Source organism: Pristiophorus japonicus, chromosome 12, assembly GCF_044704955.1.
Source record: "Pristiophorus japonicus isolate sPriJap1 chromosome 12, sPriJap1.hap1, whole genome shotgun sequence".
NCBI lineage: Eukaryota > Metazoa > Chordata > Chondrichthyes > Pristiophoridae > Pristiophorus > Pristiophorus japonicus.
In genome coordinates this window covers 63548593-63566098 of record NC_091988.1, presented here as the reverse complement: position 1 = coordinate 63566098, position 17506 = coordinate 63548593, and the positions used below count along the sequence as shown (strand labels likewise).

At 46.4% G+C, this 17506-nt stretch overlaps 1 protein-coding gene across 1 annotated transcript in view; it reads left to right on the top strand.

Annotated features, from left to right (window-relative positions):
• sema3bl (sema domain, immunoglobulin domain (Ig), short basic domain, secreted, (semaphorin) 3bl) overlaps positions 1–17506 on the top strand; it is a 203379-nt gene that overhangs the window by 11794 nt on the left and 174079 nt on the right. The gene's annotated exons all lie outside the window — the stretch shown is intronic.

Here is a 17506-nt window from a genome sequence, read left to right as displayed (position 1 = left end):
GAGTTCCAGAATTTTGACCCAGGAAGGAACGGTGATATACTTCCAAGTCCGGATGGCATGTGACTTGGAGGAGAACTTGGAGATGGTGGTGTTCCCATTGGTACGTACCAGCCTGAAAAGCTAGTTTCCCTAATTGCTTGGTGCATTCATTCCCCTGATGCTTCTGAAGTTGGCGCTCTAGGCCAAAGGACTTGCCAATTTAGAAGAAGAGGCCTCCACTCAAAGTATCTGTTGTGTTCATACTCTATTTATTTGTTACAGCTCATTAGAAGGCATTAGGACCCTGCGGGAGCTATTCACAGTTGCTGTAATCATTCTGGTTCATGCTGGTTTGGCACACCATTTTTGGAGTTACTATAAAGCACACAGTTAGTTACTTTTCTCCTGTTTCAGTTAGTCTGTTTATTTATGTACACAACAGTATCCATTTTGCTGGTGATTCAAGAAGAGGTAGTCCCGGTCCGAGGCATGTTTCTTTGGTACTCTTCTCCTCAATCTTCTTCTGAGGCAGTCCCTCGGAGTCAAGGATGACTTGCTTCCACATTAAAATGAGTTCAAAGATGACTGATGAGTCCAATGCGGGGTCTACAGTCTCTGTCACAGGTGGGGCAGATGGTGGTTGGAGGGACGGGTGGGAGGGGTGCTTGGGTTGTTGTACGCTCCTTCTGCTGATGTACTTGGCTTCCGCGTGCTCCTGACGAAGAGACTCGAGGTGTTCGGCACCTTCCCGGATGCTTCTCCTCCACTTTGAGCAGTCTTGGGCCAGGGATTCCCAAGAGTCAGTGGGGATGCTGCATTTTTTTCAAGGAGGCTTTGAGGGTGTCCTTGAAGCATTTTCTCTGCCCTCCTGGGACTCGCTTGCCGTGACATAGCTCAGAGTAGAGTGAGGTGGAGTAGTTGTCATGTTGAGAGATTTACCCATCCACCGTACTTGTATCCTGATAAAGCAGACAGATTGTGTCTAATTTCCCTGCTGGTCTTGGAAGCTCTGGCCAACAGTTATATTGTTGAAGCAATGAGCTAGATTGATGGTTACCTCTTGGGTGTGGACCAGGTGGTTCTAAGCAATCTGAGTGCTCTCCCCTACAAAAACGACCCTAGCAAATGTACTCAATCCATCAGTCTAAAGCTCTGTGGAGGACAATGCTTGGCAACATTGAGAAATATAAAAAAAACCATTTGCAAGTAAATCATAGACTCTGTGAATAGAAGGCACCGAACCTTGGCATCGACTCAGCGTGAAATTCTTCTGGCCTGGAGTATCTTTGGGACTGTTTTGTTGCTGGCTTCTTTCTGTCTAAAGGACATGGCCTGGCTTTATTTGACTGCTAAGTACACCTGGGTTCCATTCTCCCAGCTTTCACCACCTAGGTGGTCCACGTTTACCACAGATGTTTAAAATCGGAAACGCTGTAGCACTGCGAAAAGAAATTGCACTGGCTGGTAATTAATCTTCCTTTGTTTTTTTCTCTTCCAGACAGTCTCCTTAGACAGTCATTTGTGCGTTCAAGGAAATCGAGCTTTAACCCGAGAAACGTGCTGCGAGCCACGCTGTCGCTCACTTTAGCCTTTCGGAGTGCTAGGGATTGATGATAAGAACATAAGAAATAAGAGCAGGAGTAGGCCATTCGGCCCCTCGAGCCTGCTCCGCCATTCAATGAGATCATGGCTGATCTTCTATCTCAATTGCACTTTCCTGCACTATCTCTATATCCTTTGATTCCATTAATATTCAAAAATCTATCCATCTATATCTTGAATATACTCGAAGACTGAGCCTCCATAGCCCTCTGAGTGAAGAAATTTCTCCTCCTCTCTGTCCTAAATGACTGACCCCTTATTCTGAGACTGTGACCCCTGGTTCTAGGCTCCCCAGCCAGGGGGAAACAACCTCCCTGCATCAAACCTGTCAAGCCCTGTAAGAATTTTGTATTTTTCAATGAGATCACCTCTCATTCTTCTAAACTCTAGAGAATATAGGCGTAGTCTACTCAATCTCTCCTCATAGGACAATCCCCCCATCCCAGGAATCAGTCTGGTGAACCTTCGTTGCACTCCCTCTATGGCAAGTATATTCTTCCCTCGGTAAGGAGACTAAAACTGTACACAATACTCCAGGTGTGGTCTCACCAGGTCCCTTTATAATTGCAGTAGGACGTTTTTACTCATACTCAAATCCTCTGATAATAAAGGCCAACATAATCAAGGCCAGAATGATGCTGGTCTGGAAGTCTCCACCCAGCTGTCACTGGAAATCAATTCCTGGAGAACAAAAGCTACCCATATTTTGCCATTAAGAACAAGAAAGAACTTACATTTATATAGTGTCTTTCACAGACCTCAGGATATCCCAAAGCGCTTTACAGCCAATTAAGTAATTTTTGAAGTGTAGTCAACTGTTGTAATGTGGGAAACGCGGCAGCCAATTTGCACACAGCAAGCTCCCACAATATAGCAATGAGATAATGACCAGATATTGCGAGGTTGGTTGAGGGATCAGTATTAGCCTGGGGCACTGGAGAGAACTCCTCCTGTTCTTCTTCGACATAGTGCCATGGGATCTTTTTCTTGAGAGAGTAGACAGGGCCTCAGTTTAACGTCTCATCCAAAAGACGGCACCTCCGACAATGCAGCACTCTCTCAGCACTGCACTGGAGAGGCAGCCTAGAATTTGTGCTCAAGGTTTAGGCATCAGTTAGCACTAGAGCTTAGAAATGACTAGCGGTGCCAGTGAACACATATTCTTGGCACATCTGTTGTTCCAGCAGGGGCATGAACCCATTTAAAATAAGTAGGTTCATGCCCCTGCTTGAAATAGATGACAGAAATATTATACCAACCAAATCTGGTAACATGGCTGTAATGTATGCACCTGTGAGTATGCTCACAGGTTTGTAGAGCTGTTGAGTTGTGAGTGGCATAGCCAGTCACGTGATGTCAATAAAACCCCAGCCAGTTGGGTTTGGGGGGATCCATGTTTAGGCAGGTGGTTGTGAGCCTGGTGGATAAACTGATAATGTACAGTGTGATTGTTAAACCTTTTGCTAATAAACCAACTACTTCTTAATAACAATGTGTTGCTATGAATTCGGAAGCAAAGATTGCATAAAGCAAATACATTACAATTGGCAACAGTAATAACTGGTCTCAAATGAGCTTAGCCAGGGTACATGGCTGACACAGCAGGAGAGGAAAGCTCTCTTCTGAGATTGGCGGGCAGGCAACAAAAAACTGGCATAGAATCTATGTCCAAATTTGATTTTTCTCAAATTCAGGAGGCCGAATCCAATATATAATGAATAAAAAAATGGTTTAAATTCAACAATAGGTTAGAAATAACATTAAAAAAATCAATGATTATCTTTATGCCAAAATTAATAGTGAGTTTAATGGCGCTCACTGTTATTAATGTGTTATATAGTGTTAGCTGTTACTCAGTGGGTAGCACCCTCGTCTCTGAGTCAGAAGGTTGTGGGTTCAAGTCCCATTGCAGAGACTTGAGCACAAAATCCAGGCTGACACTCCCAGTGGTCATGGGTTTGGGAGGTGCTGTCGAAGAAGCCTTGGCGAGTTGCTGCAGTGCATCTTGTAGAAGGTTCTCCCTTTTTAAAGGGTTAACTCTCAACAGTTCAAGTTCCAATTCTTTCGACAGGGTTCATCAAATCTAATTATCGCCTGGCACTGGAATGGTTTCATAACGAGGCGATTAAATGCACACGTGCAGCAGTGGCCAAAGCTTTTATCTTCCCGGATGTTATTCTGCTCTGGATAGAATTGCTGTTGGGAAAATAATGGGGAAAGTGTTTGCGTTGCTGATTGTAATACACCCAGTACATTCCCTTTCCACATCCTAAAACAATGGGCTGTTTAGTAACACCAGCCCTGCCCCAAACTCCCTGAGCTCATTTCCTCAGAAGTGAGCCAATTGTTGCTGTTGTTTGGTGGCAGTGTGTTAAAATGAATAACAGTCACAATCAGCTGAGTAAACCAGGAAAGGTGGGGGTGGGAGGGGCGATTTATCTTTTTTCACGGGATGTGGGCGTCACCGGCAAGGCCGGCATTTATTGCCCATCCCTAACTACCCTCGAGATGGTGGCGGTGAGCCGCCTTCTTGAATACAACTGAGCGGCTCGCTAGACCACCTCAGAGGGCAGTTAAGAGTCAACCATATTGCTGTGGGTCTGGAGTCACATAGGCCAGACCGGGTAAGGACGGCAGATTTCCTTCCCTAAAGCACATTAGTGAACCAGATGGGTTTTTATGACAAACCGGTAGTTTCATGGTCGCCATTACTAATACTAGCTTTTTATTCCAGATTTATTTAATTCATTAACATGAATTTAAATTCCCCAGCTGCTAGTGGTGGGATTTCAACTCTTGTCTCTGGATCATTAGTCCAGGCCTTTGGACTTACTCGTCCAGTAACATTACCACTATGCTACCGTTCCCGACAACTCCCAAGCTCCTTCCCTCATGGCTTTCTCTGTTCCCTAGTTTGCTTTCAGCAGCTCTCACCTCCTCAGGGGATTTCGAGAACATAGCCAGAGGTTTGTAGGTGATGGTTAGGAGAGGTGTCCAGCATCCCCTACGACTGATGCTGAGTTGGTCTCACAATTAACCCCAGTGGTGAATCGTAAATGCCTTGGCGTGAGAGAGGCCAATCGTAAACTCGTTTCAAAACCGAAGCCTGGTTTTTCTTTTAAGAGTGAGAATGTGTAACCAAAATGGGGAAAGAAAGCCATGCCATTAAAATACCTGTATTCCGTTAGCATGTTAGGCTTTCCCTATTGGAAGCGGGACTCAGTTATGGTTCTATTTGCGAGTATGGGGACTGCATTGTTAGTCGGTTCCCATCAACTCACAGTCAGCCATGGATGCAAAGGTGAGAAATCTTGCTTCGTACACAGAGCAGGAACAAAACGGCTTGACGATGTCACCTTTCTCGGGTTGCCGCCTCTGGCTGGAGGGTGTAATGTATGCACCTGCGAGTATGCTCACAGGTTTGTAGAGCTGTTGCACTGGCTTAGCCAGTCACATGATGTTCACAAGACTCAATAAAACCCCAATCAGTTGTGTCTAGGTCATCCACGATGAGGTATGCAGTTGTGAGCCAAGTGGATGAACTGGTAATGTGTAGTACAATTGTTAAACCTTTTGCTAATGAACCAACTAGTTCTTAATAGCAATGTGTTGCTATGAATTCTTAAGCAAACAACCCATGGAGCAAATACATTACAGAGGTGTACCTCAAGGTTTCAACACACGATGTCTAGCCGTGTGACCTCCGATCACCAACCTCCGCCTGCTCCATGATGACATGCAAGATGTGATCCTGACCAATGGATCCACCACAGACCCAATCCACATCCGGACCGGGGTCAAGCAGGGCTGCGTCATCGCGCCAACCCTCTTCTTGACCTTCCTTGCTGCAATGCTCTATCTCACTCTCAACAAGCTCCCCGCTGGAGTGGAACTAATCTATAGAACTAGTGGGAACCTGTTCAACTGTCGCAGCCTCCAGGCTAGATCCAAGGTCGTCCCATCCTCTGTCATCAAACTATAGTACGCGGACAATGCTTGTGTTTGCGCACACTCAGAAGCTGAACTCTGAGCCATTATCAACACCTTCACTGAGACATACGAAAGCATGGGCCTTACACTAAACATCCGTAAGACAAAGGTCCTCCATCAACCTGACCCCACCACACAGCACACCACCACCTCTCCCAGTCATCAAAATCCACGGCGCAGCCTTGGACAATGTGGACCATTTTCCATATCTCGGGAACCTACTATCAGCAAGGGCAGGCATTGACGACGAGGTCCAACACCGTTTGTGTTTGAAGACCAGGACCTCAAATCTGGCACCAAGCTTATGGTCTACAGGGCAGTAGTGATACCCGCCCTCCTATATGGCTCAGAGAGATGGACTATATACAGCAGACATCTCAAAGCACTGGAGAAATACCACCAGCGATGCCACCGCAAGATCCTGCAAATCTATTGGGAGGATAGATGCATCAACATCAGTGTTCTTGCCCAGGCCAAAATCCCCAGCATTGAAGCACTGACCACACTCAACCAGCTCCATTGGGTGGTCCACATCGCCCGCATGCTCTACCCAAGACTCCCAAAGCAAGCGCTCTTCTCGGAACTCCTACACGACAAGCGAGCCCCAGGTAGGCAGATAAAACGTTTCAAGGACACCCTCAAAGCCTCCTTGGTAAAGTGCAACATCTCCACTGGCACCTGGGAATCCCTGGCCCAAGACCGCCCTAAGTCGAGAAAGAGCATCCGGGAGGGTGCTGAGCATCTCGAGTCTCGTCGCCGAGAGCATGCAGAAATCAAGCGCAGACAGCGGAAGGAGCTTTTAGCAAACCAGACTCCCCACCCGTCCTTTCCTTCAACCACCTGTGATAGAGACTGTAATTCTCGCATTGGACTATACAACCACCTGAGAACCCACTTTTAGAGTAGAAGCAAGTCTTCCTCGATTTCGAGGAACTGCCTATGCTGATGATGATCACAAGACATCTGCAACTGTCTTACAAAGGTTGGGTCTCCATGGTGTGGGCTATCTTTGTTTGTGGTTTTGCACCAACAACTGTTGTGCGAGAAGGTCCAATAACCAGGAGGCCACCTGTGATCAGGCAAAGAGGGGTAACAGCAGTTGGGAAGAGGGGAGACCAAAGGTGGGGGAGGGATTCAAAGGTGGGGAACCAGAGGTGGGAAGAACTTTGATTCCGCCAGTAACTGATGCTAATGTCAGTGCTGGCACTCCCTCCTGTTACCCCATTGCTCCCCAAAAGATCTCTTTATATTCCTCCTTTTCACATACTTTTTCCCATTCGCATTCAAATCATGTTCTAATTTCTGCCTCAGGAGACACTTTGTGGTGAAGCATCATATGGTAGAATAGCCCGGAGTTCAGAAACCTTCCTTTCCCCTTGGTTCTTTCAGTGAGAACCCTCGGTCCTCTTCCCCTTATTCCCCATTCTGAAACAATGTTTCAATGTTTTCCCACAGTAAGGTTCACCACCTTTCACTCGCACCTTTACTGGCTGCTCCTCTCACCGGGTTCCTGCTGCTCCCGGCTCTCTGCAAGGAAGGCTGAATCCCATTCCCCAGTCTCTCTCTCTCCCCTACGCCCCACTCCCTTCCCCATTTTCCCTCTCTTTTCCCTCGGCTAATCCCATTGCCCATTCTCTCTCCCCCGCGCCCCCCCGGACCCAACCCTACCCATTCCACAGACTCCCTCTCTCCCTCCTGACCCACCCAATTCCCCAGTCTCCCTCTCTCCCACCCAGCCGAGCCACCACCTGAACTGCCAGGCCCATCACGCTCTCTCCCCTGACCCCCAATCGCCCAACCCCCCCCATTCAAGAGTCTTCCTCTGTCCCTAAGCTCCCATCCCCCGATCATCATTTTCCAATCTATCTCTCTCCCCTCCCCTCTCCTCCATCCTCCAGTGACCCTCTCCCTGAATCCCAGCGCACTCTCACTCTCTCTCCCCTTGCCATTGCCCACAGTCCCAAGACACCCACTCTGCCCCCTCACCTGAGCCACAATTCCCTGTTCACCCTAGCTCTGCGAGATTCCCGCTCTTTCTTTCTCTCTTCCTTACCCCCACTATAAACTCCTGACAACCAGTCAGCCCTGTTTCCGGGTGACTCCCAAGGTGGAGGCCAGCTCTGTACGGCAGCGGGTGAGGGAGGGGATTGTCACCGAGCCTGAGATGTCACGAGTCACGACATTTGAACTTTTACAGTGGCGGGTCAGGTGTACCTAAAGGTGTTTAGCTTCATTTTCTCTCAGCTTACGAGGAGAATCATGTTTATTTTTAATGTACTGGAAAAACAGGAGGCGTCCATGTTGATGGTTCATGCAGAGCCCTCTAGGAAGGCTGACTTTAATTGCGCCTGCAGCTGTTGTGTTAAACAGCCTGAGAATTGTGATTTACTTATTGTTCTGTTTATTTCCTGTTCTGAGTTTGAGTCAAAATTCTCACCCCCCCCGGCAGCAATAGCTGCAGCTGGCTAGATGATGTCACTGCACTGCTGCAAAAGTGAATGGTCACCCTGTAGATGTGGGCGTCACAGGCAAGGCCGGCATTTATTGCCCTTGAGAAGGTGGTGGTGAGCCGCCTTCTTGAACCGGTGCAGTCCGTGTGGTGAAGGTGCTCCCACAGTGCTGTTAGGGAGGGAGTTCCAGGATTTTGACCCAGTGACAATGAAGGAACGGCCGATATAATTCCAAGTCAGGATGGTGTGTGACTTGGAGTTGATGGTGCTCCCATTTGCTGCCCTTGTCCTTCTAGGAGGTAGAGGTTTACTGTCAAAGAAACCTTGGCGAGTTGCTGCAGGGCAAACTCTTGTCTCACTGGGCAGAGCAGCTCCCTTTGTTTTCAGCTCAATTCCGGTTACGCTGAAATACATTTTACTATTAGAGTAATCAAACTCCCTCACTGGTTGGGAAAGCTCTCATTGCTGTTAACACTCGCCTATGAAGATAAGCACCTCGATAGAATCTTGAATTGAAATAAAATTATTCACACACCCTGCCTGAGTCTCCCAGGGTTTAGAATTCTCCTGGTCATTATCTGGTGACCACATCATAAATACGTTTGTGAAGATTTCCTGTTTTTTTTCTGGTAAACACATAACAGAGGAAACTTTTACAATGTGATGAGAATCTAAGAATTCTCCCCGGCTCCCTCACCCTCAGTTGTTTCATTTCCTCTGATTCTCTTCGCCCCTCTGTTCTCGTTCTGTCAGACATCTTATTCACCGTTCTGTTCTAATACCCTCTACTCCCCTGCTTTATCAAGCTGTCAAATCTTTCTGCTTTCTGTCACTTATTTTGCCAAAGAATTTGCCATTTTATTGAGTGAGAAACCAGCACGCAAGGCCAGTTTCTCAGACACGGCCTGCGCTTGAGGGGGGGGTGGGGTGGGGGTGGGGGGGAGGGTTAAATTCAAAATGAATCTGTGGAAACAATTGTGAGCAAGTGGTCAGTCTATTGAACAGGCTCCCTAGGGAAAAAAGAAAGACTTGCATTTATATAGCACCTTTCACGACCACCGGACGTCTCAAAGTGCTTTACAGCCAATGAAGTACTTTTGAAGTGTTGTCACTGTTGTAATGTTGGGAGAAGTTGGTATCGATTCATTCAAATGCAAAATTAGATAGATTTCTTTCAGAAAATAACATTTGGGGATTTGAGGCATGATGTGTGGGAAGTGTAGTGTGCTTGGGAGGAAGGAGGTGACCTTGGACCCATGGTTCCCAAAGCTCTCCACCACTGGGGGTTTCTTCGCCTCGTGTCTGGGTCTGCTGTAGACTAATTGATGACAGAGATTGATTGCTATGATTAAGCAACAACTCATTGTTTGCGCGACTACCAGGATGGTAGAAGGCCAACAAGATGGATCTTGGTCTTTTCTCGTTCAGCAATTCCTATGTTCCAAAGCCCTAATGAACACACGTGACTGCCACCTTTGACCTGTTTTGGTCAGTGTCAAACTCCAGAAGGGCTGCCAATTCCACCTCCGTAACGTCGCTCGTCTCTGCCCTTTCCTCAGCTCATCCACTGCTGAAGTCCTCATTCATGTCTTTGTTACCTCGAGACTCGACTATTCCATCGCATTTCTGGCTGGCCTCCCACATTCTACCCTACATAAAATAGAGGTGATCCAAAACTTGGCTGCCTGTGTCCTAACTCATACCAAATACCGCTCATCCATCACCCCTGTGCTCGCTGACCTATATTGGTTTCCGGTTAAGCAACACCTCGATTTCAAAGTTCTCATCCTTGTTTTCAAATCCCTCCATGGCCCTCGCCCCTCCCTATCTCTGCAATCTCCGCCAGCCCCAAAACTCCTCCTCTAATTCTGCCCTCTTGAGCATCCCTGATTATAATCACTCAACCATTGGTGGCCGTGCCTTCTGTTGCCTCGGCCCCAAGCTCTGGAACTCCCTGCCTAAACCTCTCCGCCTCTCTATCTCTCGCCTCCTTTAAGACGCTCCTTAAAATCTTTTGGTCACCTACCCTAATTTCTCCTTATGTGGCATATTTTGTCTCATAATACTCATGTGAAGCACCTTAGGATATTTCCCTATGTTAAAGGGTGCTATATAAACATTTGTTGTTGTTGCTGCTGAGGTTAGGACCTCACCCATCTGACAGCTCTAGCGCACATAAATTCACCCGCCCACGGCACAGAAAGGGTTAACAGTGACGCAACCTTTAAATAAACGCTGAAAATGTTCAGTGCTGTGGCAACTTCGGTCCTCCATCACCTCGATGCGAAATTCCATAAAAGGATATTCAGGGTGCGTAACCAGGGGCAACGGGCCTGTAACACAACCGAAGCATGCCTGGAGTCCTTGAGCAATTCTCTTTAATGTAAGTGACAGCAGTGAGCTGGGGAGTTGAAATTTATTGTATTTATTAAGTCAGATATACTTAGACATGTTCCTGATCTCCAGGACTTCCGACTGAGGTTGTGCAAATAGGAAAACATTATCGTCTTTCAGATTGTTTGACTGCGAGCACGTGGGCCCGCCAGGAATGTCAGGACCTCTGTGTTCCCCCCCCCCCCCACCACCCCCACACCCCTTGCCCGAGAACAAAAGTGTCTCATATCAGCATCGTTCGTCCGATTCAAGTGGAATATCTTGAGTGCAATCGAGAGCAGTGCCAGAACATTTCATTGTTTCCAGTCTGGCTCCGCTTCTAACCGAAGGTGTCAGTGGAGGTTGCTGACTTTTCACGGGTGCTTTACTGCTACTGACATGTGAACCGTTCATGTTTTTTCTCTCAAGCGGGGAAAGAGGCAGATTAAAGGACGTGAGTCTCAGCAAATGTCCCCGGCTCGCAAACGAATCTGTAGTGTACAGCTCCCAATGCAGTGTTGAAAGGAAGTGAGATTTGCATTTATTTAGTACCTTATTGTAGACCTCAAACACCTCCAAGCACTTCACATGCACTTTGATTAAAAACAAAATTGCCACAAACAATCCCACACTCTACACTGAGATAATGATCATTAATATAAAATGAACGGATTCTTAAGGAGCACCGAAAAGGGGAGGCGCAGAAAGAACAAAAGGGAGATAATTATTTTGTTTTTACTTTTGTTGGTTGAGAGATAAATAATGACCAAGAACTTCAATCAACATCACAAAAACAGATTAACTGGTCATTATCACATTGCTGTTTGTGGGAGCTTGCTGTGTGCAAATTGGTTGCCGTGTTTCCTACAGTGCATCAGTGACTACACTCCAAAAGTACTTAATTGGCTGTAAAGTGCTTTGAGACGCCCGGTGCTTGTGCAAGGCGCTATAGAAATGCAGGTCTTTCTTTTCTTTCTTTCGCTCTTCTTTGAAATAGTAAAAGCAAGACTTGCATTTATATAACACCTTTCACGACCACAAGCCGTCTTAAAATGCTTTCAAATAGTGGCGTGCGATCTTGTACGTCCACCTGACAGGGAAAAAGCGGGCCTCGGTTTAACGTCTCATCTGAAAGACGGCACCTCTGATTTTTTTATTTTTTTTTATTAATTCGTTGCCAATCTTTCCAATTCTTTGTCAAATCACAAACGCCAGAGGTCACCTTGCACACATCAAGGATCACTCTGCGCCAATGCTCTTAGCCAAAAGGCCTAGAGCTACTGCACCGTTCCTGGAAGTACTGCAATACCAGGTTCGTGCCATGGAGGTGGATGGGTCAGGCCCCCCACACACCTCCGTGGAGGTGGATGGGTCAATCCACCCCACGGCACCTCTGATAACGCAGCGCTCGCTCAGCACTGCACTGGGAGTGTCAGCCTAGATTTTTGTGCTCGAGTCTCTGTGGAGTGGGACTTGAACCCACAACCTTCTGACTCAGAGGCGAGAGAGTGCTACCACAATAAAAGTTCAAGTATTAGTGTTTCGCTCCCTTGTAAAACATTCCTCTGTGTGTTATTGTTGGCCAAGGTGTTAACCCATTTACTTTAACGGCCCACTCATTAACGATAACTATTACATTTGTAAACTCACATGCTTTGACCCCTGTCTGATTGGAATCTACAAGTTGCGACGCATCGTAATCTGGTTAGTTGGAGTCAATGGCTACTGGAGTTTCAATCCAGACAACCTGACTGCATCGCCTAAGCCGCAGAAACAATAAGCTTCCCCCAGAGATACTTCTGGCTCCTGTCCATTTAAAATTCACAGTTTAAAAAAAAATTGACATGAAAAATATATAACACAGGAGTTTTATAGGTTGAGGCCAGGCACAATTCTGATACCATCGCAGGCAAGAGCTGCGGAAGAGAAGCAGCCCCAGAACTTTGAGGCAAGTCAGGAACTCTAACGTTGGCCCTGTTCATGTGAAATTGCTTTGCCTGCTATTTTAAAAGGTTCCGGCAGGGTCAAAGTAAACCCGGTACTGCTTCGATTAAAATAGCTGATAGAAGATTGTAATCGGGTGGGCACATGTGCTCGTACAGCAAGAGCACAATTCCAAGGTGCTTGGATCGACTCAGCCCAGTTTTGCCCGTTTATCTCCTCGGGATCCCTGCCTTGAGGTACAGCTCTGTTCAGAGAAGGTTCACAGTTTATTCCTGGGATGAAGGGGTGTCTTATGAAGAAAGGTTTGGACCTGTACTCATTGGAGTTTAGAAGAATGAGAGGTGATGTTGTTGAAATCTATAATATTCTGAGGGGGCTCGACAAGGTAGATGCAGAGAGGATGTTTCCCTTCGTGTGGGAACCTAGAACTAGGGGGCATAGTTTCAGAATAAGGGGTCACCCATTGAAGACGGAGATAAGGAGGAATTTCTTCTCCCGGAGGATGGTGAACCTTTGGAATTCTCTACCCCAGAGAGCTGTGGAGGCTGGGTCATTGAAAATATTTAAGGTGGTTTGATGCAACTAGCTCGGCCATTGTCCAAGTTAACTACATTGCTGTGGGTCTGGAGTCATATGTATGCAAGACTGGGTGAGGACAGCAGATTACCTTGCCTAAAGGCCATATTTTACAACAATCTGGTAGTTTCATGATCACCAATACTGATACTAGTTTTTATATTCCAGATTTATTTAATTAACTGAATTTAAATTCCCCAGCTGTCCTGGTGGGATTTGAACTCATGTCTCTGGATTACTAGTCCCATAACATAGCCATTATGCTACCATCCCCATCAGGTGAGCTATCCTCTACTCCTATCCAATTAGCCACTAGGAGGCATGTGAAGGAGTGATTCAGTCTGATTCCAACCCCCTGACTGTACGAGACAGGTGCCCACATGCTGCACCTCCCTTTCAAGAGATCGGGAATCACTGTTCTGCCACACCATACTATGTGCATCCTTTCCGCATACCTCTCCTGAATCCTCGTGGCCAATGGGCACTCTCGGCTATTTTGTCCAAGTGGTCATCCTTATCACATTTGGTCGGGCATCCAATTCTGGAGGACGTAACACTCGCGTCCGTCCTTACCCTCACGTGGGGTCCACCGACGCAGACCTCTGGTAGGGCCGGGACTGATATAGAATGGGAGTGCTGGTGATTTTTCTTGCTTCCGTAGCCCAGGGCTGCTGTGGCCCATTGAGGCCCTCAACCAAGATTAGCTAACTCAGCAAGTACTGGGGATTCAAACATGGAGCCTTCCTGGTCTTTGTCTCTGAGCCATGGAGACTTCTGTCTAAGTTTGACCCTATGGCATTTGTTGAGGTTTGCTCAGAGACAATACAATGTATTCTGCGGAAGGATGACAGAAAGGGTGACTGGGCGACAGGGAAAGCAAGAAAGGTAACCTTACATAAGAGCCACACCATGAGGCTCAGACCGGCAACTTCTGCGGACACAAAGAAGAAACAAAAACCCAGTCTGTGCCCAAACTGAGAACAAAAAAAAATTAGAGAAGTTTAATGGTCAAAGTTCACACACATCAACCAGAGGGCGACCCCCACACTGCGTTACTTTTTTGTAGTAACGATGAATTTTAAAACCGTTCAAACATTTGGGCACATTCACACAGTAGGGTGAACCTGCAGCCTTGAAAAGCTTTTCGCTTGGCTCCTTGGAGACTCTAGGCCACTTTTGCAAGACAATATGACCCCCCCCTTTGCCCCGCCCCTCCAATTAGTGTTCCCTGTAATTTATTTTGGTGGGGGGGTTGCTGTGTGGCCCATTCAAAATTACATGCAAGCGTGTTTTTGTTTTCAATTTAAAAGCCGGCTCACCCCTGTGTGACCCCTGGCCTGGAGCGCTGCCCGGCTGCATGGCTTGAAGATAACATTGCCCCCAGTGCCCCCCCCCCCCAAAAACCCCCTATCTCCCCACTGCGGCGAGTAAACAGCATTTGATGTATCAGCTGTGGCTCAGTGGGTAACACACTTGCCTCTGAGTCAGAAGGTTGTGGGTTTAAATCCCTCTCCAGGGACTTGAGCACAAAAATCTAGATTGACATTCCAATGGAGTGCTGTACTGTCGGTTGTGCCATCTTGTGGATGAGATGTTAAACCGAGATCCCATGGCGCTATTTCAAAGAAGAGCAGGGAAATTATCCCAGGTGCCCTGGCCAATATTTATCCCTCAATCAATTGACAAAAAAACAGATGATCTGGTCATTATCACATTGCTGTGTGTGGGAGCTTGCTGTGTTTCCTGCATTACAACAGTGACTACACTCCAAAAGCATTTGATTGGCTGTAAAGAGCTCTGAGAGGTCTGGTGGCAGTGAAAGGCGCTATATAAATGCAAGTCTTTCTTTTTATCTCTCCCATTCTGCCATTGCCTCCACAACCCCAGCAGCCAGAAGTCTCGGGGAGTGTGAACCTGGACTTGTCAATCGAGCTCAATTTGCTTTAATTGCCCCGATTTCCCTGATAAATCACTGCCATGTCTGAACGGAGCCTAACAAAACAAAGAGAGGGTTTCTGTTAAATAATTACAGCAGCAGAAAAAATAAGCCCGCGTCCAACTGAAATAAATTGACGGCTTGGAAAAACAAACAGTGGGATGCTAAATAAACGAGAGGAATGAATGAATTACACACTCTGATACAAGTAAGTGCTAAACCATTTGTCTTTCTTTTTGCCATCATGGCTCCCATCAAGATTGTTGACATATCCACATTGACTTCTAATTATTGGAGGGATTTAGCTTAGTTTGAGGATTTATTTTGCAATGGCATTCAGTAGCTGTCTCATCCTTTCACTAGCGTGCAATAGGATTGCAGTGGAATTATAAAGAAAGGACCTACATTTATATAGCACCTTTCACATCCTCAATGTCCAAAAGCGCTTTACAGCCAATGAAGTACTTTTTGGAGTATAGTCACTGTTGTAATGTGGGAAACGCGGCAGCCAATGAGCGCATAGCAAGATCCCACAAACAGCAATGTGATAATGACCAGATAATCTGTTTTTAGATGTTGATTGAGGGATAAATATTGGGCAGGACACCAGGGATAACTCCCCTGCTCTTCTTTGTAATAGTGCCATGGGATCTTTTACATCCACCTAAGAGAGCAGACGGGGCCTCGGTTTAACGTCTCCCACAGTGCAGCACTCCCTCAGCACTGCACAGGAGTGTCGACCTGGATTTATGTGCTCAAGTCTCGGGAGTGGTGTTGCACCCACAGCCTCTCTGAGTCAGAGGTGGGAGTGTTACCCATTGAGCCAGGGCTTAGTCCAAGTAGTAAGTTGAGAGGATTAAGGCTTGAAATCCCACTTGTGCAGCAATGAACATTCCTTCTTCTGCTACTTTGAGTGGTTAACCAGTTTATTTTAACTGCGCTACCTCCTTTGTTAAAATAGTGGCTGGGGGCATTTCACCGGAAATCATTAAAGCCTCAGTGCTAATCCTGCAGAGAGTGATTTTAAACCCCTGCTGTGTAAGTACATCGCCTGGTGTGCCACTGAGCTGCACAGATCAGGAAAGCTTTAGGCTCCGTCTTCGGTCTGTGCTGAGTCATATCAACTTGGGCAAGGTGGCAATAGAGCGTGCTATATTTGGCCTGGATTTGGAAGGGCAAAACCAGCTAGAGAGTGTGTGTATTCTATAACGTGCATATAATACAGTATGTGCATTATATATGGGCCCAGATTGTGCGGTCAGCGGCAAATGAACAGTGCCAGCCATTCATTACACTTGCCCAGAAACTTTCTATGGGCTTTTGCACTGGAATGTGCGGGGATGAGAGAGCCATTTTGGTGCAGCACCCTCCCCATGGAATCTGGGACCTGTGTGAACAGGGCAAGCAGCGTTGTGTCTCCTTAACCAATCAGATTGAAGAATCCTTAATGAGCGGCGCAGAGTCCGAACCAGGAAGTGTCAGTTAGAGACGTTAATTCAATGCCAAATCATGTACAGGAAGCGGATTAAAGAACGGGTAAGAGAGAGAGAAAAACAAGAATTAGAAAGAAAACATTTTTTTAAATTTCATTTTTTTATTTTCTCAAATCTCCAACAATAAGCTGAAGGAATGAGACTCCAAACTTGTAAAAGTTAATTTTCAGTGCCGGAGAGGTTGTTTGGCAGTAATTAAGACTTACCATTTCTTCTGTTAAAATTTCACTTACATGTCAATGCACAAGCCCTAACTTTTTCTGGCATGTTTAGTGGGTAAGTACAGAAACTTCACACCTGTAATGTGTGCACTTGTGAGTATGCTCACCGGTTTGTAGAGCTGTTGAACTGTGAGTAGTTTAGCCAGTCACGTGATGTTCACAAGACTCAATAAAACCCAAGCCAGTTGGGTCTAGGTCATCCACGATGAGGTATGCAGCTGTGAGCCTAGTGGATGAACTGGCAATGTGTAGTTTGATTGTTTAACCCTTGTTAATAAACCAACTCGTTCTTAATAGCAATGTGTTGCTATGAATTCTTAAGCAAAGAACCTGGGAAACAAATACATTACAATGTCCTTCATGTAATTCAATGCCGAGTCTCTCGGTGATTCGCCGGTGTCATAATCTGTCCCACCTGTGACAGAGTCTGTGGCTCTCGTATTGGACTGTTCAGCCAGCTAAGTACACATTTTAAGAATGGAAGCAAGTCTTCCTCGATTCCGAGGGACTGCCTATGATGATGGGAGGAGCAAAGCAACTCAGACTGCAACTTACTGATTTCCGCGTTTAACTTGCTGTCCAATTTACTCTTTAATGACAGGGTGTGCTGATAGCCTCACCATTATTCTTACTACAGAATCCGGGCCAATGTGAATATATTATGCAGTGTTTGCGTGTATGTATGCTATAGTTTGTAGTTTTTATAACATGTATGTGTGTGTATTATATAATGTGTGTATTATATAAGAGAATCATAGAATCAGACAGCACAGAAGGAGGCCATTCAGCCCATCGTGCCTGTGCCGTCTCTGTGAAACAGCTATCCAATTAGTCCCACTCCCCTTGCTCTTTCCCCATAGCCCTGAAAGTATTTGCCCTTCAACTATTTATCTAGTTCCCTTTTGCAAGTTCCTACTGAATGTGTTCTCACCACCGTTTCAG